Here is a 25,967-nt window from a genome sequence, read left to right as displayed (position 1 = left end):
TCTTATAAGTAATGGTAACGTGATTAGGCTTTGGTGTTAAGGCCTAGAGCAGGGATATGCAATTAGCGGACCTCCAGCTGTTGCAAAACTACAAATCCCATCATGCCTCTGCCTCTGGGTGTTATGCTTGTAGCTGTCAGAGTCTTGCTATGCCTCATGGGACTTGTAGTTCTGCAACAGCTGGAGGTCCGCTAATTGCATATCCCTGGCCTAGAGTATGATTCATAGGTGTTCAATGAAAGAGTAAAAGGAGGAAAGAGGGATGAGAATTGAGAGATATCGATGGAATAAGAATGGGTGAAAAGAAGAGTGTTGCAGTCCCTAGATGTTACCTTCTTTTAGTGTTGCTTGCTATAAACTTGTTCGGTTACTGGTAGAGAGGGATGAGCAGATTCAGTCCAAGGTCTCCATGTCTTAAGAAACCATTTATGTATTCCTGTTAGCTTATCATTAATTAAAAATGTGTACATTTTCTGTCTCACCTATGCAAACCATGTAAATTGATTTTTCAAGTATGAGGTATAGCTTGCTTAGTTGCCTTAAAATATACTGCAGGTAATCGATTTATGTTGGAGTTTAGTGAAGAGGTAAAATAGGAAATAAAAAGGCGCTATGGAAATCTGAGGATGTGGGTGTAGAATCAACTTTATAAAGGTTTAAATATTTTGGTCCCAGCTACTGGCAAGTCCACCATTAATGCACAACTACAACTACATTGCATCCTCTAAATCATTTACAGTATTAGATTATAAATGGTGGAGATTTCCCAGCCTGACTTTAAAGCCTGACTCTAAAAAAGTAATGGTTCTAGAGGTGACTGTGGACAAATTTTGCTGTCAGTTGGTATTGATATATCTCTCTCCAATTTGGATATAGGCATGGGCAGTATGGGTTGAAATGAGTGAGGTATGAGTAGATGATTGAAATACGTTTAGGGGTCAGGGGAGTGTGGTAGCAAATGCATCAAAAGTGTTACGTTTAATGTCAAGCCTTTAATCCTTATTATCCAATGTCTGATTTGCATGCATCCAAAAATAAATTGTATTAGATGCTTGAAGTTTGTATTTAATATGTGACCATCTACAAATAGATACTTTGTCATTAGATCGTTAGATTTAGCTTCATTAGATTTCCACAATCCGACTGCCTATTGTGACTAATGACTCTAGGCTACAAATTTAGTGCTATTCATACCCTAAGTGTTTTATGTATAAAAGGGTTTAACTAGTTAAGGACCCAGCCTATTTTTAGACTTGGTGTTTACACGTTTCACCATATTTACGCAGCGGTCTTACAAGCTCAATTTTTTGTGGAAAAAATACACTTTTTTGAATTAAAAAATAAGACAACAGTAAAGTTAGCCTAATTTATTTGTATGTTGTGAAAGATAATGTTACGCCGAGTAAATTGATACCCAACATGTCACTCTTCAAAATCGCGCCCACTTTGACCCTTAAAAATCTCCATTTAAACATTTCTACCGGTTACAAGTTTTCAGTTACAGAAGAGGTCCAGTGCTAGAAGTATTGCTCTCACTCTAATGATCGCAGGGATACCTCACTTGTGATTTGAACACAGTTTTCATATGCGGGTGTGACTTATGTATATGTTTGCTTCTGCATGCGAGCTCGACAGGACAGGGCATTTAAAAAAAAAATTTCTTATTTATTTAACTTTTTATTTTTACACTGTCCTTTAAAAAAAATGTTTTGGGTCACTTTTATTCCTGCAAGGAATGTAAATATCCCTTGTAATAGAAAAAAGTATGGCAGAATCTCTTAAATGTGAGATCTGGGGTCAAAAAGACCTCAGATCTCACATTTACACTTAAATGCAATAAAAAAAAAAAATGTCTTTTTTTTTTGCCCAATTTTTTTTACTTCTTTAAGACCATTGGTCGGAAGTGATGATTGACGTTGCTTCCATCATTCAATGTTATGGAGCCGAGCGGGGGCCATCTTTCCCCCTCCCTTGGCATCCAGTCTAACAAGGGAAAGGATGCGATAATCTCCACTGCTACTGATGGCTCTGGTAAGCGCCGGAGACGGCTGGAGCACAGCTGGAAGGGGTGCCCTCTCCCACCCCCGATAAAAGTTATCTTGCGGCGAATCCGCCACGGAGACCACTTTCATCTGAAATAAAACTGTCCGTTGTTGAAACGGATACTAGGGTTATGGCAGCTATCTGCTGCCATAACAACAGTATTCCACTTCAAACAGCTGACGTACAATGACAATGGGCGATCCGCAAGTAGTTAAAGGGTAACGCCACTTTCGTGGGGCAAATATAAAAAAATAATATAGCGTATACAATTGCAACACAAGTCATATTGTAATTGAATGTTATTAAAAATTACCTTTCCTTTTTCACTCTTCAGTTTTCTGAAAATGCAATGCAATATGGCGCACCGATTTCCCCAGAAGTCTGCACTAAGATACAAGTCAGATTTCAGGCATCCCCTGGAACAAAAATTTCACTTTTGGTGAGATACTCCCAATAGGAACACATCTAAAGGGATGCAGGCCCAGCAGATTTTCTCATTAGTGCCCTGCTGGTGAACAGCTGATTGGGGAAAACCTAATTATTTGTCCATCCTGTTCAGGCGTAAAAGACTGCCCTAGATCCGTTTCCCATTTAAAAAGACTTGGATGTCGGAATTTTTCAGGCGGAGATATCAGTATAGAGTACATTGTGGAGAGGGTGTGAGGCAGTGTACTTTCTGCCTCGTAGTGAGATTAAAATGGGGTTTGGGTTTTTCTGTATTCTGTTGGGGGACCTAATGTCCATAGGAAATGGTGGAGTTGGAGTGCCCTCCAAAAGTCTAGAGCAAATAAGCCATCGAGTTGCATCAGAGTTGGGATTGATGGCCAGCTGTCCGAATTGAGGAAATCTGACACTTAGAAACAGCCTGAGTCCAGCAGACTCTGAAACGAGCCTCCTCGTAGGCCTGAGGGAAAGCCGGGATTACCCAAGACTGGGTATAAAGGTGAGTTAGTTGTGGTAATGGCCGGGTTTTTGCACAAGTTATGGGAGACCCTAAGGGTATTGCCTATGGTAGGGTGTGCTTTAAATATCGAGGGCATAGCCCGAAAACACCAGGGGGCCCTATAGAGGGGATGATTCTGAATTGTTATTTAAGGTGGGTCCATCATTTTTGGTCACCGTGTCTGCACCAGTCAATCACTTGTGTAAGGTGAGCAGCTTGATGATATTTTTGGATATCTGGGACCACCAGTCCCCCAAGCATTTTGTGTAGAGTCAAAAGACGTCTCCATATCCTGGGCCCCCATTAGTCCATACAAATCTAGTGAAAAGGGCATTCACTTGTTTGAAGTTGGTCGAAGGAATGTGAATAGGTAGAGCCTGAAAGACGTATAGGAACTTGGGTACAACAGATAAATTTTTTTTTTATATCTGTATGGTTTGCTGTGCTACAGTATAAACTTCACTGGTGAATTTCACAGTTCTATCAACTACTGACTATGAGAAACACCCATATAATCCTAACTGATAGGTTATAAGGACCTACAATCCTAAAGTTGAAGGTTTTTAGAAGCCATTTTATTAGAAGCGTATAAATGCTCCTGTTCCATGACAGCTGCTGCAGGCATTATGGTTTTGGCTGTTATGCATTCTCCCTGTCTGCCTGTCCACCTGCAAGGTGATTGATGTAGCCAGTCTCTGGGTGGATACCAAACCTGATTTAAGCCAACCAGGCCTGCAGTCTCATACTTGTGATAGTGTGTGTACCACGTGGTTCAAGCCCCCTTTTCCTTTTTTTTTGGGTGACAATTGTCTCATGTTCGGGAGTCTCCTCAGTCGATCATGGGGATTTTGTGTTCCTGACGCTCTGCCTTTGAATTACTATACGTGAATTACCATACGGGATCTTCCATTGGGACCCTATTGGGTGTTTTATCAGCTGGTTGATGCTTGCCTCTGGTAAGCGTACATTCTTTATGGTGTTCAACACGTATTGGTGACGGAAGATTGCATAAATCTATCACAACCACTTATTTTATCACTTGGACTTTTATTTGATTTATGGTATTTAACCTTTCATAATTTATTATCACCCACGATATCATTTTTATTTATTTGTACACCTTGGTTGGTGGTATTTCACATTTGATTGTTTGTACATTAATTTACTTAATTATTTACCTCTGATTTTATAATAGGAGTGTCACTGTCAGTGCAGCTACCTTCCTTTATATTTTACAGTTTTTTTGTGTGTATCATACATAGTAGCTGCTGCTATCCACTATTTTATAATTATCTAGTTAGGAGTGCAGTATTTTTCCACTTACTATATAAATTTTGTTATATGATGGTCCTTACAAAAATGCCTGATTAACGTATTTCTAGGATTTTGATGGTAACAGGGTATCCTTACCTTGTTACCCCTTGCCCATGCTTGTAGTTACTATATCGCGTAAAGGGTCTATTTATCTGTGACATATAAATTAAGCTTAATCTACTCTCCACCATTGACCCTAGCGTCTATTCGCTGTTTGGTGAGCTTCACTGTATTCAATACCATAATGTGTAAAAGATAATAAGAAACATACCTAGAAGTGATGATTGGCTATGCTTCCACCTGGACATAGTCTGTTCCCATTGGGGTGTCCCGTTGAGTGGGAGGCATACCCATTATCACTATTGTGTTGCAGACCTATGGTTACGCACGGTTCAACCGACCTGGTTATATGTTGACTTTATTTGCATTGAATTGGATAAGTATTGGTATTATGCGGTTGTTATTTTTTTTAATCTGCATATATATTGTATACATTATTGATGGAAACCTGAAAATATCTTATTTGATTCCTGGTAATGCGTTTTGTTTTGGAAAATCTTCAATAAAAATATGGTAAAGAAAACTGTCTGCCATAATTTTGGCATAAGTTCAGGGACTGGGATTGATATGCACACTGACATCCTCATGCTAGGGAGACAGTTCCATAAAGGTGTAAATTGTATAGTTAGATATAGTGCAAAGAGAATTAAGCTCAAAGGATGTTGGACAGTGAAGTGTTTTTTTTTGCAAAGCTTAAAGCGGAGGTCCACCCTAAAGTGGACCTTCCGCTCATCGGAACCCTCCCCCCCCTCCGGTGCCACAATCGGCACCTTTCAGGGGGGAGGGGGGTGCAGTTACCTGGATAATCCAGGTAACTGCACCCACTTCCGGGACAGCTCTCTGCGGAAAGGGGCGTAACTTACGCCCCTTTCCGCAAGTGCCCGCCCCTTCCCGCAAGTGCCCCGCTGCCTGCTGGGAAACACACAGCTCCCAGAGGCAGCGGGGAGCGTCCTTATTGCGCAGCGCAATTCGCGCATGCGCAGTAGGGAACCGGAAAATGAAGCCGAAAGGCTCCATTTCCTGATTCCCATACCCAAGATGGCGGCGGCAGGACCCGACAGACGACCTAGCGATCGGCTTCGGGTGCCGACATCGCGGGCGTGCTGGACAGGTAAGTGTCACTATTTTAAAAGTCAGCAGCTGCAGTATTTGTAGCTGCTGGCTTTAAAAAAAAAAAAAAACGCGGAGTCCCGGTGGACTCCCGCTTTAATCATAAAGCCAGGCCCCTGAAACTAATGGGCAGGCTGGTTGTACAGAAATTGATCTACCAACTACTGTACAACTAGCCTGTCAGATTTTCCCTGTTCAATCAGCTCCCCAAGCTATAGCCGGAAAAGCTGATCAGTGTATTCTGACAGCGGAGAAGTCCCCCCTGCTGTCAGAATACAAAGGCTCAGTGTAGAGCAGGGATCCTCAAACTACGGCCCTCCAGCTGTTGCAAAACTACACTTCCCATGAGGCATTGTGAAACTCTGACATCCACAGACGTGACTAGGCATGATGGGAATTGTAGTTCCTGAACAACTGGAGGGCCATAGTTTGAAGACCCATGGTGTAGAGCAGGGGTCTCAATCTGGTGGCCCTCCAGATGTTGCGAAACTACAAGTCCCATCATGCCATTGCCTTTGGGAGTCTTGCTCTTAACTGTCAGCCTTGCAATGCCTCATGGGACTTGTAGTTTTTCAACAGCTGGAGGGCCACCAGTTTGAGACCTCTGGTGTAGAGGATTCCGCTATCCACATCAAGCATGTGGTTGGGGAGATCGAGTCATTTTTTTTATCCTTCAACCCGCTGGTTGAAAAAAAAATGGTTCATCTATGGCCTGCTTAACCAAACTGACTTAACCAGGTAAACTTCTGTCCAACCAGCCTGTCCATTTATGGATTTAAATTCAACTGGTCCCTGCTGAACCAGCTGAATTTTGCATGGCTGGCTTTAGGCAGCACTGTTACCTTTGAAACTATATAATAGAGTATAAATTCACTTTAAGAAAAGCTTGCCAACAAACATCAATAGTAAAAAAAAAAAAAGTCTATACAAGTCCTGGTGCTCTTGGTGGCATTATAGGGGGCTGTTATAGCCCAGAATATATTAGTAAATGGGATCAGTCAAGTGTATTAAAAAGTTGCAATTCAATCTAGTATTCACAAAACATTTTCAATTATATTTTATTTTATGAATGTTGACTTAAGCACCACCTGCTATAATTCTGTTAATCAGGATACTGTGTAGGTTAAAGATCAAAAAAGGCAGGGTGGAAATTGTGCAAGAGAGTTGTATTAATTACATCCTCATGACCCTGTAATGTGCATTGTACTTTGTATCTCTAACAGCAGTTCACACACATTGTGTCAGCTGACCAGTGAATCAAAAAGTCTCGTGATTGCTTTATGCTGTATGTGCACCTGTAGCTGAATGAGGCAGATTAAAATTTTACTATACTTTAAAGCGGTGTTGAACCCAAAACCCACAAAGTAATATATTGCAGCTTAGCTATCATTAGATGTGGTGGCTGCATTAACTTTATTTTTTTAGGCTTTTTTCCCTCTGTTTTCCCAGATGTGTGCCAGTAAACATACCTTCTGTGTTAGAGTGCCCCCTCTCTGGATGAAGGAGCACAAGGGGCACTTTTTTTTTCTTTTGGGATAAAAGTTTTACAAAAATAGAAAAAAGGAGATCATTGTAAGCACCCCTGTAAGTGCTAAATTGTTTTTCTTATCCCTCTAACTGCTTCATCTGCAGGACAGCTTGCGCTTTTGCAAAGCAACAGACTTTCTGGCCAGATCATCAAATGAAAAACTAATGCAGCCATCACATCTAAGATTTGGTAAGCTGCAATATGATAAATGCTTACTTTTGGCTTTAATACTGGTTTCAAGTGATACTAAACACACACTGTTTAATTAACATTGTTTCTACTATATCTGTAGGTGGATGATGGCACTGTAATTATCTTAATAATAATTTTAAAAAAAAAAATCTAAGTACCTTTTTCCTAATCGATATACAGCTGTCACATGATCCAGATCTTTCCCAGCCTGTCTGCAGGGCAACATACGCAGGAGCAGATCCTAGTCCTCTGCTGCTGGTTGCATGTTCAAAAAACAAACAAAAAAAAAAAAACAGCCTTTGTAATACAGAGTAGAAATATAAATAAATAATATCAATATATTTTTTTTTTAAATTGGCATACAAATATGTATTTTAAATCAAATATTTATTATTTTGTTTAAATAACATGTGTGGGTGGATTTCCGACAGTCACAGGCTGTGTCATGCCCCTCCTCCAGCCTGTGTCCTAGAATAAGAGGGAGGTGAAGCCTCCATTAATCTACATGTAATATCCTGCCCCCATTGTGTTTAGCTAGTTAGTAGACATGGAGGAGGAGGGAGGGAGCGGGCTGTCATTTACCACTGTGTATACACCCACATGTGTATACTATAGTCACATGGGCTGCTTAGATGTGATAGGGAGGAAATGCTCAGCATAGAAACTCACTGAAAACTGAGCATGTGCAGAGTTGCCACTACAGCTGCAAAATCCCTAGCTGATTTGGAACAGAAGGTGGAGATAGAGAGCAGCAGAATCAACCAGGTTTTTTGCAGAATACAGAAAACTAATCTCATAGTGAATGAGTGAGTATGAACAGCATGAATTACACCATTTATTGATAGTTTTTTATGATGTGGGTTTAGCGAAACTTTAACCACTTCCGGATCTAGCTGCCATAACCCCGGTATCTTCTTCTTCTTCGGCTAGCGGCCCGTTTTCCGATAATAGTGGTCTCTGTGGCAGGTTCGCCGCAAGATCACTTTCATCGTGGCGGGAGAGGGGCCCCCCCTCAAAATGTCACTTCTGCCCATAGCTCTTAAAGGGCCATTTTTTTATTTTATTTAAATGGCAAAAAAAATTTTTATTGCATTTTAGTGTAAATATGAGATCTGAGATCTTCTTGACCCCAGATCTCATATTTAAGAGGTCCTCTCATGCTTTTTTTCTATTACAAGGGATGTTTACATTCCTTGTAATAGGAATAAAAATGACACAATTTTATTTTTAAAAGAACAGTGAAAAAATAAAAATAAAACATTTTTAAACGTGTCCCGTCCCGCCAAGCTTGCGTGCAGAAGCGAACGCATATGTGAGTAGTGCCTGCATATGAAAACGGTGTTCAAACCACACATGTGAGGTATCACAACAATCGGTAGAGCAAAAGCAATAATTCTAGCCCTAGACCTCCTCTGTAAATACATGCAACCTGTAGAATTTTTTAAACGTCGCCTATGGAGATTTTTAAGGGTAAAAGTTTGTCGCCATTTCACGAGTGGGCGCAATTTTGAAGCGTGACATGTTGGGTATCAATTTACTCAATGTAACATTATCTTTCACAATATAAAAAAAATGTGGGCAAATTTTTTTTCAATTAAAAAAAGTGGGTTTTCCAAAAAAAAGTGCGCTTGTAAAACCACAGCACAAATACGGTGTGACAGAAAGAATTGCAACGACCTCCATTTTATTCTTTAGGGTGTTAAAAATTTTTATAATATTTGGGGGTTCTGAGTATTTTTTCTAGCAAAAAAACTGTTTTTAACTTGTAAACAACAAATCTCAAAAAGAGGCTCAGTCCTTAAGTGGTTAACTCCCCGCCAGCACTGCAAGCTCCCTCACCCATGTTTCCATCCTTGCCTAGTATTCTTCTGAGTTTGGCATTTTTGGCCATCTGTATTTGCTATTTACCTAACTCTTGTTCATGCACATGATAGGTACTGAATCCCTACCCCATGGCATGCCAAGAATGTACACTGATATGTGTGCATGCACGGCCCAGTGTACATTCAAAGGTAACATTGCTGCCAGGTAGGGATGAGCTTCGAGTTTGAGTCAAACTCATGTTCGACTCGAACATTGCCTATTCGCCTGTTCGGCGAACAGTGAACAATTTGGGGTGTTCGTGGCAAATTCGAAAAGCCTCCTGTACAAGTCTATGGGACAAATCTAAAGTGCTAATTTTAAAGGCTAATATGCAAGTTACTGTCCTAAAAAGTGTTTGGGGACCTGGGTCCTGGCCCAGGGGACATGTATCAATGCAAAAAAAAGTTTTAAAAACCGCCATTTTTTCGGGAGCAGTGATTTTAATAATGCTTAAAGTGAAACAATAAAAGTGTAATATTCCTTTAAATTTCATACCTGGGGGGTGTCTATAGTATGCCTGTAAAGGGGCGCATGTTTCCCGTGCTTAGAACTGTCCCTGCACAAAGTGTAATTTCTGCAGGAAAAAAAGTCATTCAAACTCACTCGTGGCTATAATGAATTGTCGGCTCCCGTAATACAGAGAACAGTCATTGAAAGTCATTTATTAAAAAAAAAAAGCGTGGGATTCCCCCAAATTCAATTACCAGGCCCTTCAGGTCTGGTATGGATATTAAGGGGAACCCAGCGTCAAATTAAAAAAAATGACGTGGGGTTCCTGCGTTAAATCAGAGGGGGGCGGGGTCACCCACACGTCATTGGGGAAGCCAGGCTTCCCCACTTGCGTCAGAGGGGGGCAGGGTCAGGTGACGGGTGGCCCTGCCCTCCTCATATAAGAAATGTCAGGCTGCCAGTGTCTCTGCCAGTGGAGACAAAGGAAGGATGGATGGACTGCGCTGTGCTGGACGGAGAGATCACCCATCGCTGGATCAGATCAACTATCGCTGAACCCCAGAGAGATGATCATCCGTTGCTGGATAGCAAGAGTGGATTACCACCTCTGGAATCTTTTTTTCATTTATTTAATTTTTAATAAAGGACTTTTTCAAAAGTGTGTTTGTCTTTTTTAACATTGAATGAATGAATGAATGAAATACTTGTATAGCGCACAATGCGAACTGAATCGCCTCACTTTCTTTGTGAAATGGTAGGGGTACTTTTGTACCCCCTTACCATTTCAAACGGGGGGTCTGGGATCTGGGGATCCCCTTGTTAAAGGGGGCTTCTAGATTCTGATAAGACCCCGGCCCGCAGACCCCCACAACCACCGGCCAGGGTTGTGGGGATGAGGCCCTTGTCCTCATCAACATGGGGACAAGGTGCTTTGAAGGGTCTGTGACCCCCAAAGCATCCTCCCAATGTTGAGGGCATGTGGCCTGGTACGGTTCAGGGGGGGGCGCTCTTTCGTCCCCCCCCTCTTTTCCTGCGGCCTACCAGGTTGCGTGCTCGGATAAAGGGTCTGGTATGGATTTTTAGGGTGAACCTCATGTAATTTTTATTTTTTTTGATGCGGGGTTCCCCTTAATATCCATACCAAACCTGAAGGGCCCAGTAATTGAATTTGGGGGAACCCCACACTTTTTTTTTTTAATTTAATCAATGACTTTTCTCTGTATTACGGGGGCCGACAATTTATTATAGCCGCGAGTGATTTTAAATTACTTTTTTTCCTGCAGAAATTACACTTTCTGAAGGGACAGTTCTAAGCACGGGAAACATGTGCCCCTTTACAGGCATACTATAGACACCCCCCAGGTATGAAATTAAAAGAAATATTACACTTTTATTGTTTCACTTTAAGCATTATTAAAATCACTGCTTCCTTTTTTTTGCATTAATACATGTCCCCTGGGGCAGTACCCAGGTCCCCAAACACTTTTTAGGACAGTAACTTGTATATTAGCCTTTAAAATTATCACTTTAGATTTTGAATGTTTGAGTCCCATAGACTTTAATAGGGTTCTAAAGTTCACACGAAGTTTAGGTCTGTTCACAGGTTCTGGTGCGAACCGAACCGGGGGGTGTTCGGCTCATCCTTACTGCCAGGCAAGAAACAGGGGGGGGGGATTCAATAAAGCTACAGAAACACTTTTCTGGCGTCAAGTCCTTCTCGTGAATGTGTTTTGCCAAACTCATGAAGCATCTGTGACACTCTAATTCTGACATCGAATCGTGCACCAAGTTCAAGTAGTGCACCACTTTTACACTGTGACGCAATGGGGTTCATTTACTAAAGCTGGAGCACTCAAAATTTTGTGCAGATGTGCATTATAGCTAATTAGCTTCTAACTTCAGCTTGTTCAATTAAGCTTTGGCAATAAAACCTGGAATCTGTTTCTATGGAAAGCTGCACCAAATTTTTAACTCTCCATGTTTAGTAAATCCCCCCAATGCCTGCACCAAATTCAAAGTAAAACACAGTTCTTATCGTCTGAAAGTGGAGCTATTTTAGGTTAGCTCTCTTTTTGAGTACAGAGAGAGAAACTGACACAGACAAATTTTGTGAAAGTGTCTTGCATGCATTCCAAAAACAAAGCAGCATGCACCAAATTAAATTACAAGTTCTAGACTGGTACATGAATTAGGTGCATGACGTACCTTGCACCTTGCACACCTTGAGAGATACTTTCACAACAGCTGTCTGGGCCAGTCTTTATGGATTCCAGGGAGAGTCTCTTCTATAAAAAACTTTCTACCAGCAATGTTCTAATAATAGTTATGTATAATAGTTAATATATTATTATAGTAATAATATGTTTTAATAATAGGTTATAGTTCTGCATTAAAGTGGTAGTATGGTCGATTTTTTAACTTTTACCTACAGGAAAGCCTATAATAAGGCTTACCTGTAGGTAAAAATAATATCTCCTAAACCTGTACGGTTTAGGAGATATTCCCCTCGGTATGCGCCGCTGACTGCAGCGGCGCATGCGCACAAGGGGGTTCTCTCCGTGAAAATCCGGCAGCGCTCGTGCGGCCGGACTGAAATCTCCCGCGCGCATGCGCGGGAGTGACGATATCGCGGCTCCGGCCACTCACAGCGCCGGAGCCGCGATACCCGGAAGAGACGCCGAGGGAGCATGTCGGCTCCCTCGGCGTGGATCGGGCCAGATGTCGGGGCCTCGTTCTAAGGTAAGTATTTCATAATCAGCTAGTATGCGGTGCATACTAGCTCATTATGCATTTTGCTTTGCAGGTTTAAAAAAAAAAAAAAAAAAAATTGCGGGTTTACTACCGCTTTAAGATTATAGTGTGATGTTAATTTGCAAACTTGAAAACCACATATATACATATATTAAAACTGGAAAGACAAAGATACTCTGGTGGTTGGGTTGGATTTATGCCAAGCACTGCCATTGCTTAATGTATGTAATGAAATGAGAATGCACCAGACAAAGGAGCAGCCTTCAAAAGCACCAGTGGTGGCCAGTCCATAAGGGGCGCAGGGGCACTGTTCCCCCCCCCCCAAAGTTCAGAATCCCCCCCCCCCCGCAAAGTACGTAGAATGATATATTTAAAAAAAAAATGACAATATGGCTAACATTTTTTGACATCTTAAAGGTGAAAAATGTTAGACATATTATAAATTATTTAAAAATATACCGTTCCTCTGTGCAGGTTGCCGGACTAATAGCAGTCTATTAGCTCCGTCAGTTTGTCACAAGCACACAATTAGAGCCCGAGGCTCTAATTGGCCTGTTTGACATTGTCCTCAGGGCGCAGAGCACTGTGTCTCAAACCCTCCCACTTTAGTTTTTGGCAAAATTCGCCATCACGTCACTTTCAGCGGCCAATCAGGAAGCTGAAGATTTGGAACATGGAAGCCGCTGGGTATCAGGGGAGCCGTGACAGCCCTGGGTGGAGGCTCTGTTTGCAGGTAAAGACCTGGAGGGGTTTGCGCCCGCCTCAAAAAAAATTAATTGGGGGCCACTGTTCAAAAGCTATATGCCAGATGGGTTGTGCGCATGCACTATAGCTTTTTTTTTTTACCAAGAACCCTTGTGGTGTACACATCATATTGTATTGTTCTTACATAAAAAGTGTGTGCAAAATCACTAACAGATATAAAATAGCTTCAAAGTCAGTAGGGAAACTTCCTATCATAGGCATGCCAGCACTTAGCTGGTGTATGCTAAGACACTGGAGCATGTACTGCTTAGTGAATTATATTTGTTAGCGAATAAAGTACAGCCACTGTTGTGCATATCTCTCTGCAAACCGTGCATATATAGTAAATATTTTTGGATACCAGTTGGTTGTTCATCCTGTTTTGCAGCCACATCAATACAACACATATATGCACACAATATGTGCATCTACTTCAGTAAATCAGGCCCAGTAACTTTCTACATATACAGGTGGTCCCTGGGTTACAAACAAGTTCTGTAGGTTTGTTCTTAAGTTAAATTTGTTTGTAAGTTGGAACAGCTACATTTTTTAAGTGTAGCTCAAGCCAAAAAAAATATTGTTAAGCTTTTTAGATAGGATAGGGAAGGGTTAAAGTGGATGTTAACCCAATGTCATCCTTTCTAAACTACTGCCATAGGGGTTATCTATAAGGATACACATACCTCCTGCATGTATCTTTACCTGTCTAATCCATATTTAAGATATAGACCCGTGGAGAACTGTAAAATTTCAATTGCTAGATATTTTTACTAAATAGGAGTTTTTAAAAATATTATCCTGTTATTTCTGACCCTTTATGTATATGTTAGGTAAGTCATTTTGTATCTTTTGAAAACGTATCGCTGAAGAAAGCCAATATATATTAAATAAAACAGCCATTTAATTATTTATCCTGATTTACTTGAAATGTTCCCACAACTGGTTTTGCAACATAGCTACTGATAAATCTCTCTTGTCTTTAATATACAGTATATTGCTTTTCTTTTTAGACTGTTATCTCATTTGGGAAAGGCTTTCATTCTTAAGCAGCCCATGGATGATTCATATATTTTTTTTTTTTTTTCAATCAACAGCACTTTGAACAATAAAAAAAAATGTGATTCCTCAAATCCTCCTGCTGTGCCTTTGTATTCTGATAGTGGGGAGGAGCCGTGGAGCGGTTTGAGGGGCAAAAAATCTGACAGGGCAGTTGTACAGAAGCTGATCAGTAGATTGACTTCTGTACAACCACCCTTCCCGATACATAAATCAAAATTTGGCCAGTCAATGCTAAGCCAGACAAATTTTGATCCATGTATGGCCAGTCTAGAGTTTCAAGTGTCGGTACATGTTGTAATGCTTTGGTGAAGCCTCTATATGTATACAGTGCTCAGCATAAATTAGTTCATTAATTAAATGGGACACTATACTACAAGATACTCCGACAAATTGGGACCATTGATTGCAACCAAGATTTATTAATTTGCACACACGAAAAAGTATTTTTCCTAACAAATTTGCTCAAGACCATGCTGCAAAAATGAATTACCCCAAGGAAAGTCTTAAGGCCCGTACACACGATCAGAAAATTGGAAGTAAAATTTCATCTGACGAACAATCTGCCGATATTCTGATCGTTAGTATGGTGCTTTCAACAGCCGATTCTGAATTTTTGGACAACAAAAACTGAATGTGCAGGCTATAAAATATTTGTCGCATATGAACTCAACATCCGATTTTTGTATAATTAGTACTGTTTTCATCTGAAAAATTCGTAAGAGCAAGACTATGCATGCTCAGAAACAAAAGAACACATACAAAACAATTTAACACATTACATCACTTCAGAAGTTGAATTCTGTTGTACGAGAATTTTTACGAGAATGTTGAGTAACCTCTTAACTTTCGATATGAGATTAGCATGCAACAAAAAATGGATGAATATTCATCTGATAATCTGATCGTGTGTACCAGACTTAAGGAGCAAAGCTACATTTTAAACAACAAAATTCTAATTAACAAGAATTCAACTACAGGTAAATCTACAGTGCCTTGAAAAAGTATTCATACCCATTGACATTTTCCACATTTTGTGATATTACAACCAAAAGCATAAATGTATTTTATTGGGATTTTATGTGATAGACCAACAGAAAGTGGCATATAATTGTGAAGTGGAAGGAAAATGATAAATGGTTTTCAAAATGTTTTTGCAAATAAATATGTGAAAAATGTAGCGTGCATTTGTATTTAGCCCCTTTTACTCTGATACTCCTAACTAAAATCTAGTAGAATTAATTGCCTTCAGAAGTCACCCAAATAGTAAATAGAGTCCACCTGTGCGTAATTTAATCTCAGTATAAATACAGCTGTTCTGTGAAGCCCTCAGAGGTTTGTTAGAGAACCTTAGTGAACAAATAGCATCATGAAGGCCAAGGAACGCACCAGACAGGTCAGGGATAAAGCTGTGGAGAAGTTTAAAGCAGGGCTCATCAACATCTCAAGGATCACTGTTCAATCCATCATCCAATAATGGAAAGAGTATGGAACAACTGCAAACCTACTAAGACATGGCCGTCCACCTCCTAAACTAACAGACGGGGCAAGCAGAGCATTAATCAGAGAAGCAGCCAAGAGGCCCATGGTAACTGTAGATGAGCTGCAGAGATCCACAGCTCAGATGGGAGAATCTGTCCACAGGACAACTATTAGTCGTGCACTCCACAAATCATGCCTTTATGGAAGAGTGGCAAGAAGAAAGCCATTGTTGAAAGAAAGCTGTAAGAAGTCTTTTTTGTAGTTTGCGAGAAGTCATTTGGGAGACACAGCAAACATATGGAAGAATGTGCTCTGGTCAAGTGAGACCAAAATTGAACTTTTTGGACTAAAAGCAAAATGCTATCTGTGGCGAAAAACGAATGCCCCATACACACTTCAGATTTTCCAACAGAAAATGTGCGATCGGATCATGTTGTTGGAAAATCCGACCGTGTGTGGGCTCCATCTGACTTTTTCCGTCGGAATTTCCGACGCACAAAGTTTGAGAGCAGGATCTAAAATTTTCCGACAACAAAATCCGATCGCGTAAATTCTGATCGTGTGTAGCCTAGTCTGACCCACAAAGTGCCACGCATGATCACAATAAATTACGAGACGGAAGCGCTCGGTCTGGCAAAACTAGCATTTGTAATGGCTATAGCACATTCCTCACGCTGCAATGTTAAAAATTGTTTAATGCATCACATTCTCTTTTTCTTTATAATGCTAGAAGAATGAAGTTGTTTTGCTGCTCATATTCACACAGACTTCTCATAAACTTCTTTATTTATTCTTTCTCCTGAATTCATGAATAGAATATTTTTATTCATCGGATCTCCCGAATCATTTTAGATTTTTATGTTTTAATATTTTTAAAAATTTTTGGGGTTGCTTCTTTAATCAAGATCTCCTTTTTTTAAAATTTTGGTCATCTTTGTAATTTTTTTTGTGTGTTTTGTGTGTCAACTTACCACAACACCATTATTATCTTTTTATTTTATTGTTTCATTTTTTAATCTCGAGGAGGTTGTTTATTGTTGGTGTCCCTTGTTAATTTGACTTTGTATTTTTGAAATGTACCTGCCTACTCGCAAATAAACTGTCCTTTTTAACCGCTTGAGATCCGCCCTATAGCCGAATGACGGCTACAGCGTGGACCTGCTTTCCCGGGACTACGTCTATTGACGTTGTCCCGTGCACGAGCAGCCTGTGCGCCCCCTGAGGGGCGCGCACGGTGCGCTCTGTGATCAGCGAGTCTATGAGACTCGCCTGATCACAGATCGGAGCAAGGGATCGATCCCGACCCCTTACCACATGATCAGCTGTCAGCCAATGACAGCTGATCATGTGATCACAACAGAGCCGGTAATCAGCTATTTTTCCTCCGCCAGCCGTAAGAGGGACTTCAGTCCCGATCACGGAGAGCTGGGGCCACCTCATTAGTGCCCACCTGCCCCCTGCCAATGCCACCCAAGTATAGGAAAAAGTGCCACCCATCAGTGCCACCCATTAGTGCCCATAGTGCCACCCATCAGTGCCCATAGTGCCACCCATCAGTGCCCACAGTGCCACCTTTCAGTGCCCACAGTGCCACCTTTCAGTGCCCACAATCTGCCTCAACAAACAGTGCTGCACCTCAGTGCCACATATCTGTGCCCATCAGTGTCATCTACCTGTGCCCATCAGTGCCGCCCATCAGTGCCCAGCAGTGCCACCTCTCAGAGCCACCTATCAGTGCCACCTATCAGTGCCCATCAGTCCCATCTATCAGTGGTACCTATCAGGGCCCATTAGTGCCACCCATCCGTGCCATCCATCAGTGCCATCTTATCTGTGCCCGTCTTTTCCCATCAGTGCAGCCTTATCTGTGCCCATCAGTACTGCCTTATCTGTGCCTATCAGTGTCATCTTATCTGTGCCTATCGGTGCCACCTTAACTGTGCCTATCAGTGCCCACCAGTGCAGCCTATCAATGTCCACCAGTGCAGCCTATCAGTGCCCACCAGTGCCGCCTCATCAGCACATTTCAATGAAGGAGACAAATGACCTGTTTGCAAAATTTTATAACAAACTATTAAACATGATATTTTATTTTGTTTTTATTTTGCATCTTTATTTGTTTGTTTAGCCAAAAATAAAACTCCCAGCTGTGATTAAATACCACCAAAAGGAAGCTCTATTTGTGGGAAAAAAATTATAAAAATGTAATTTGGGTACAGTGTTGTATGGCCACGCAATTGTCATTCAAAGTGCATCAGCACTGAAAGCTGAAAATTGGTCTGGGCAGGAGGGGGTTTTAAGTGCCCAGTAAGCAAGTGGTTAAAGTAAAACACATAGGCAAGTATTTCTTTAACAAAAAAACCTTTATTGGGTGTCATAATCAAATAAAGAGGAAGGCAATGCTGGAGAAACTGGTGAAATTGGCGAAGCCTTTGGCCCCCAGGGCACACATCAACTATTTAAAGGCAAAATTGGTGGCCTGAGGAGTCCATATATAAGGTAGTACAGTCTGGTCCAGAAGTCCAATAGATCAGGAACAGCAACAGATGACATCTATGTCCCCAGGCTGTGGTCATACAGGAGCCTGCATCTTTTGTCAGAGCAGACTGAACCCAGGCCATCACTCTCTGGTCTTCCTTCCACGCTTGGCTGTGGTGTTGCAGGTGTGGCAGAAGGAGGAGGAGGGGGAGTATGGTCCAACTCACGCAGGTGGGTTTTTGGGGTTAGTTCGCCCCTCGCCTCCTTGTTTGGTGTGAGGTAAATTAGTTCCTCACACATGAGGCGTTGCCCCTCCCCCATTTTCTCCAGTTTGTAGGTAGCCAAGGCGGCAAAGGCCTCTTGATGAGTGGGGGTGGTTTTGAGAGCCGCAGAAGCCTCCCCAATCAACCTGAGTGCTGACTCCTCCACGTTCCTCCCCTTTCTGGGCCTTTTGGTTGGAAGGCGGAGGGAAGGGACCTGAGATTCTGTCAGGCTCCTAGGCCTGCCCACCTCCTGGCTGCCACTAACCCCTGCCTCCTCCTGGCTGCCACTAACCCCCTACCTCCTCCTGGCTGCCACATTCCACAGCCACCTCCTGACTGCCACATTCCACACCCTCCTCCTGGCTGAGGTCTTCCTGTGTATGAAAAAGGGACATACTTTTAGTTTTTGGTTCATCAAACACACACAATTTTCGACTCATGACTGTTGCAAAATTGAATGTTAACAAATAGAAAAGACTCATTCTGAGCCCAGCATTTTTCATTCTTGTCCCAATTATTTTTGGCTACTGCTGTCTATTGATATGTAAAACACTTTATTAAATCATCAATAATCACATCTAGTTAACCTCAATAATTTTTACTCAAAAAATATGTAGAACAATACTATACCTGGCTCAAGCTGGGCTCCTCCACTTCTTCCTGGCTGGAAGGCCAAGTGTGGGCATTAGAAGCCTCAGCTGGGGTGAAACGAAGCGTGGAAGGAAGCATGGAAGGAAGGGTTGAGAGGAATTCCAGTCTGGTCTAACAGAAAATGCAATCTCTTATAGTACCACAGCCTGGGGACATAAATGTCATCTGCTGCAGCTCCTGATCTCATGGAATCCTGGACCTTCTTTTGCTCCCTCAGATATGTACTCCTCAGGCCACCAATTTCTGCTTTTAAATAGGTGATGTCTGCCATGGGGACCACCGGCTTCACCAACTCCAGCAGTTTCTCCAGTGCTGCCTGCCTCTTAAATTTATTGTTATAATGGGGGTGTTTCCCCTTCCATAGACAGGGCAGCTCCCTGTACTTGTCTATGAAAATAGGCAGAAAACTGTAATCTTTGAACCCATCCATTTTCTCTGCAAGACACAACACAAGAGAAACCCTAATGTCAGGCTAAACTCTCATAATCTTGACCCAATATAGGCCTCAATCTAGAAGCAGTATAGGCTAGTGATGTACCAAGTTTAAATTGTACCTTTGTTCGAACGATCAGCGCTTCCGCTATTGCTTCCTCTATTCACAGATATATGTACGACCCACGTGTGTTATGGTTTATATACAGTGCACATGCGTGAAACTCCGTCTGTCCCTGACGTTCTGTCTAGTCTATTCCCCACCCCTTCTCTTTCGGCGCAGTGGGGAGAGCATATGGTGGAGACACAGCAGGTGCGTGCTAATTAAAGCAACGAGGAGGATGAGGAAAGCCCGGAGCCAGAAACGTCTCGATCGCGGAGGAGAAGATTTAAGGGCTCAAATATGTCCTTTGTAGAGATGTTGGAGATGGTGGACATATTGAAGAGGAATGACTTTAATGGGAAGTATGGACCTTACCCAAACACTCCACCATCCAACATCCGGCCATTTTTCCCCACGTCCACATACAGGAACTCATAAGTAGCTGACACCACCGCCAACATCACCATACTTTTATACCCCTTGTAATTATAATAGTAGGACCCCAAGTTGGGGGTTGGGACGATGCTAACGTGTTTCCCATCAGTTGCACCTCCACAATTGGAAAAGTCCCAACGGGTGGCAAAGTGGGAGGCCACAGTCGGCCATTCCTGTGGTGTTGAAGGAAACTGTGGAGTCAAACAAGAAAAAAAAAAAATAATTTTGCACATCAACACTGCAATCAGATTAGACACAAACATTTTTGTCCAACATAAGTATAACATTTTTTGAAATGAGTATTTAAAGACAAAAGTATAAGGTCCACTTATCAGATTCCTCACCCCATCTGATGGCCCATTGTAAAAATTTAGGGGGGGGGGGGGGGTGTTTTGGGCAGGTAACCCTCTCCACTTCATTGAGAGCTGAATGCATAAATAATGTGTGTTACTTTGGCCAGCCCCTCCTTACTTACACTATTGGCAGCCCACTGGACAGGTAAGAAGTGTCATAATACAAAACATTAAAATACACACTGAACAAATGGAAGCACATTTTTACATTCTGCTATTACCTATCAAGGTAATAATATGAAAAACAATCTTTAAACAGTAGCATTTGAAAGTATTCAGGCAGGCCCTTGCACTACATGATTTGGTGAATTCATCCATAAATCTGACCACAAAAGAGGTAAGTATAGTGTGTATGGGTTGCCAAAGTCAGCAGATAGAGGATTGGTATCAGCTGACTTAGCAGTTGGGGGGGAGGGAGGGTTCCAAATAAGTTCGGCCCACCAAAAAAAAATAACATTTGTACAAATTTTAGGGGGTGTTTAGGGGAAAGCAGTACAATGGAGCTGACAAAATACATTGCTAAGTGACTAGGCTATACTTCTACTAACATGCAATAAACATAAGATCAGTAGAAGGAGCCCAAAGGGTGCCGCGTGGTGCTGAACTTTTATAGTCCCGCCGTACACGTTGTACGTCACCGCGTTCTTGATGATCGGAAATTCTGACAACTTTGTGTAATCGTGTGTATGCAAGACAAGTTTGAGCCAACATCCGTCGGAAAAAATCAAATGGATTTTGTTGTCGGATGTCCGACCGTGTGTATGGAGCATAACACTGCACATCACCCTGAACTCACCATCCCCAACGTTAAATATGGTGGTGGCAGCATCATGTTGTGGGGATGCTTTCCTTCAGCAGGCACAGGGAAGCTGGTTAGAGTTCATGGGAAGATGGATGGAGCCAAAAAAAGGGCAATTTATAAGAAAACCTATCTGCAAAAGACTTGAGACTGGGGCAGAGGTTCATCTTCCAGCAACGACCCTAAACATACACCTAGAGCTACAAAGCATATTCATGTGTTAGAATGGCCCAGTCAAAGTCCAGACCTAAATCCAATTGAAAATCTGTGGCAAGACTTGAAAATTGCTGTTCACAGAAGATATCCATCCAATCTGACAGAGCTTGAGCTATTTTGCAAAGAAGAATGGGAAAAAACGTCACTCTCTAGATGTGTAAAGTTGGTAGAGACATCCCCAAAAAGACTTGCAGCTGTAATTACACCAAAAAGTATTGACTCAGGGGGGATGAATACAAATGCACGCCACACTTTTCACATATTTATTTGTAAAAAAAATTTAAAACCTTTTATAATTTTCCTTCCATTTCACAATTATATGACACTTTGTGTTGGTCTATCAGAAAATTCCTAATAAAATACATTTACGTTTTTGGTTGTAACATGACTAAATGTGGAAAATTTAAAGGGCCATGAATAATTTTTCAAGGAATTGTAATTATTCATTAAACAGGTGTCCAGCAGACAGTTGATTATAAAAGGGTGTTACAAAGAAAACCCTTTCCATTTCATGCCATCAGCAATGGCATCACATGGAAGAGAAATGTCACAAGACCTGAGAAAGATAATAATTTCTTCACACAAGAAAGGTGAAGGCTACAAGAAGATCAGCAAAGCTTTACTTATCAGTCAGAATACTGTAGCAAAAGTGATACAAGAATTGAACAAAGATGGAACTGCAACTATGTCAGAGACATCCAGGCTGTTCTTGGCCCCGACAGGACTGTCTTCAGTTGAGAAGGGTTGAAGAAAACCGCGATGCAAGTTCACTGCAGTTAGCTAAAGAAGTAGAATGCCAAACTGGGGTGATTGTTTCCCGTGACACAATGCGGCAAACACTACAGAGGAATAGGTGTCATCCATGGAGGAAGCCTCTCCTAAAGCCCATGCACAAAAAAGCCTCTCTAGAATTTGCCAGGGCCAATGCTGAAAAAAAAGAAGACTACTGGGACTCTGGACTGATGAGACCAAGATAAATGTTTTTGGTACCGATGGGTTCAAACTGTATGGCGTCACAATGGTGAGGAGTACAAAAAAAAATGCATGGTGCCTACAGTGAAACATGGTGGTGGCAGTGTCCTTCTGTGGGGCTGCATAAGTGCTGCTGGTGTTGGCAAGCTGCATTTCATTGATGGTATCATGAATTCACAAATGTACTGCTCTATATTGAAAGAGAATATGTTACCATCACCCCGTGCCCTTGGTCGTCATGCACTTTTCCTACATATTAATGATCCAAAACATACATCTAAGGCTACTGTTGCATTTCTGAAGAAGAACAGGGTGAAAGTGGTTCAGTGGCCAAGTATGTCACCTGATCTAAACCCAATCGAAAACCTATGGGGAAATCTGAAGAGACATGTTGAGCATCACTCTCCATCCAGCATCCAGGCTCTAAAAGAGGTTGTTCTTGAAGAATGGAAAAAGATAGATGATGCAATATGTCACCAACTTGTTCATTCCATGCCTAGAAGACTTGTCCTTAAAAATCATGGAGGTCATACAAAATACTAGATGGAGCAGTTTTTGTTGTGGGGTGCATTCATTTTTGCGTCAACTAATTTTTGTAAAACTGAAGATTTTGTCATCTAAATTACATTATGAACCCTTAATGTAATGAGCTTAACAATGTTCTATAAAAATTAGTTTTGTCAAAATTTTTAAAATTGTTCTCGAGTTCATTGAGATATTGATTAAAATCTTATTTTTTATGTAAAGTATATATATAGTATAGTAGGCATCTACCTCTCCACCAGATGGAATTTATATCGTTAATATAAACCTGTGCCCTGACAATGCGCATTAAAAGCCATATTATTTTTTTAAAATAGATTTTACAAAAATATATATGCTGACAAAACATTGTATTTTTGTTACTATTAATATTATTGTGTATCTTCTTTTATGTGTCTATAGAATTTACTCACAATTGTATAGCACATTCTGATCATATTCCTAATATTTACTTTCAATTCTATAATTTGTTCAGATGATGCCTAGGCTACAAAATTTAAACTGGAGGTTACCAACCAGTCAATTACAATCTACCTGTCAATCGCAGCTATGCAATGGTTAATCTGTGACCCTGCCTTGCTGCCAGCCCCCAGATCAGAGTGGCAATGTGAATACAGAGCCATTCTAGGTACCTACTCAGCTCTAAAGTGTGAGACCTGGGAGGTCTCTGCAGGGTGCCACAGCATTTGAGGTCTGGTGAGTGAATTTCCACAGAGGGGGGTGGAAATTGGTGCTTTGTCTCTGACCCCTACATTTATTACTGACCCCCTGTTACTTACTATTGACCTCAGAACTCTGCATTATTTACTACTGACCTCTGCACTCTGCATTACTTACTCCTGAACTCTGCACTGGGTGTTACTTACTACTGACCCTGAACTCAGCATCACTTATTACTGAACCTCAAACTCTGCATTGCTTACTACTGACCCATGAACTCTGCCTTACCTCTTACCCCTGAACTCTTCAAATAGGCCTTCATTACATTTTTAATTGAGTTTTGCTAAAAAGCTTGCTGCGCCCTGGGGACATTTTGTTTTTCTTCCATGTTGTTCAGGTATATCTCCATCTCTCCAGGGTTGCCTACCCCTACTGTAGACTTTACCCCTTTTTGGCAACTATTTTCAGAGTGGTTATGGATTAGTTGAAGAATGACTGTCTTGTAATAGCCTTATTTAGGCAATCAATTCACTTGTATATCACAGCCAGTGTCTTTTCTTGTCAATCTGTCTATCTATCTCAGTCTAGGCCCACCTTTTTCAACCAGGGTGCCTAGGCACCCTGGAGTGCTGTCTGGACTCCTCAGGGATGCCTTGGAAACATGCCTAAAATTGCTCCAAATTGCCCAAAAATTGTCTACAAGCCAACAGGTGGATCAAAATTGTTTTTTTGTTACCCAAAGCCAAAGGTTTTCATTGTGCAACCTTACATACTTGGGTACTGGGCTGGTCAGCTACCAGCATCCTAACAACCACTAACATCATTGGTTGATAAGGAGGACATTGGGTACCTGTACAGACTCCTTCTTTGACCCCCACCCCCACCCCTCTCTGTCATCACTGGGGTCACATTAGCTTTGTGAGGGAGAACAAAAGAGGAAGAAATGCTGGAATAGTCAGCACCAGTGTGCAAAAATATTTGCTTTAAAATAAAAAAATCACCTCCTAATGTTGGGTGTCTTACATTTATGGACGCTGCTGCATTATGTAAAATTATTAGTTTTGTTTTTTACATTTCAGAAGGGGGTGCCTCAAGATCATCCATAATTTTAAAGGGTGCCCTGACTGGAAAAAAATTGAGAAACCCTGGACTAGGTAACATGAAGATCACAATTTGTTTCAGATTTGATCTATCATAATGACTTAACAACATTATTAGTGGTAGTATGAGGGCTTACCTACAAAAACATTCCACTTATATTAAGTCAGGTATCCCCGCACTAAGTTGTTGTATTTCCTTTTAGTTTTTTTTTTAGATCTGAAACAAAATCTCATTGTATGTGCTATTTATGAGTGATATACCTCCTGCAGTAAATTATTAATTATATTAATATCTACCTTGAAGTCATATGAACTTCATAGATACACTTGACACAGAGCCTTTTAAATTTGTGGAAGGCCTCTAAGGTGAATCTGAAATCCCTATAACTTACCCTGGATTAATTATACACATAGGTATAATAATATTATTATATTTTTATGTAGTTTTATGCATACTGTTGAACTTGCATAAAGCTATGATCTTTAAGTGCTCCAGGCTCCTTCATAAAAAAAATTAAAAGTCAGTAGCTACAAATAATGGAGCTGCTGACTTTTAACATTAGGGCATTTACCTTCCCAGGCATCCAGCGGTGTCCTCACCCATGCCGATTATTCAATCAGCTAACAGGTGCTGGCGCTCCCATCTTGAATTAGGCGCAACTCACTGGTGATAAGTATCGTCCAAAAAAAATCTTATTTTTAGGGGCACAAAGAGAAAATATTTCTATTGGGATAAAAAGTATCTATACAAAATAAATAAAAATTAAAAATGGGGGGGGGGGGGATACAACTGAAATATATCTAATTCGATATATACATTATGTCAAAAAGTCCATACATAAGTCCACAATCGATGAATGCAGGGAAGGAAATATGACAATAGATGAACCACATTCAGGGCTGCCTCCGATGGGGAACCGAAACCAGGTTCCAAAAGATTCTAAAAGAAAGCAAGGAGAGGGGCGCCTCTGGGTATAGATTTTAACACACAATTTAATTTATAGATTGAAAAATGCACAGGCAACTCACATTTTATGTGATCATTATGAGCATGTAAATATAAGAATCGTCCATCAGGGGGAGATCATCAGTTGTCGTCATAAATTCTTCCTCTCTGCTGTGCTCTGGAGGCCGTTCGTTGTTTACTTCACGTCACTGGAATGCAGCGCGTTTTGTGAGCGTACGGCTACGATCGTATGGTAGCCACACTCCATCAAGCTACAGTTGAATGGGATTCCAAGAATGGGGTGCCCTACTGACACCAACCTTTGCTCTACTGACACCACTCGTCTCTATACCATAGGAGGGCGGAAGCGACGTCAAAATGTCACTTCCGCCCATACCTCTTAAAGGTATATTTTTTTTTTAATGTAATTTTTTTTTTTTTTTGCATTTTAGTCCAAGTTCTAGTACTTTTTGACCCCAG

At 41.2% G+C, this 25,967-nt stretch overlaps 1 protein-coding gene and 1 long non-coding RNA gene across 4 annotated transcripts in view; one reads left to right on the top strand and one right to left on the bottom strand.

Annotated features, from left to right (window-relative positions):
* The window catches only part of ACER1 (alkaline ceramidase 1), a 74,238-nt gene that overhangs the window by 20,546 nt on the left and 27,725 nt on the right, over positions 1 to 25,967 (top strand). Inside the window, exon 2 of one of the 3 annotated variants that reach the window (XM_077476303.1) lies at positions 24,521 to 24,595. The exons of 1 other annotated variant lie outside the window; for it this stretch is intronic. The gene's annotated coding sequence lies outside the window, so the exon portion shown is untranslated. Of the gene's footprint in view, positions 1 to 7,102; positions 7,188 to 24,520; positions 24,596 to 25,967 lie in introns of all 3 variants that reach the window. One more of the 3 variants, XM_077476305.1, reaches the window with a different exon arrangement.
* On the bottom strand, positions 2,352 to 25,841 carry LOC143974683 (uncharacterized). Its single transcript, XR_013272262.1, has 3 exons — positions 25,571 to 25,841; positions 7,349 to 7,442; positions 2,352 to 2,459 (listed from the first exon to the last, which is right to left on the bottom strand). It is a non-coding gene; the product is annotated as an uncharacterized LOC143974683 (long non-coding RNA).

This window comes from Lithobates pipiens, unplaced genomic scaffold, assembly GCF_037356315.1.
Source record: "Lithobates pipiens isolate NorthernLeopardFrog02 unplaced genomic scaffold, aLitPip1_a1.2 Scaffold_13, whole genome shotgun sequence".
Taxonomy (NCBI): Eukaryota; Metazoa; Chordata; class Amphibia; order Anura; family Ranidae; genus Lithobates; species Lithobates pipiens.
Note: the sequence above shows the minus strand (reverse complement) of the source record. Positions and strands in the feature narration are given on the sequence as shown.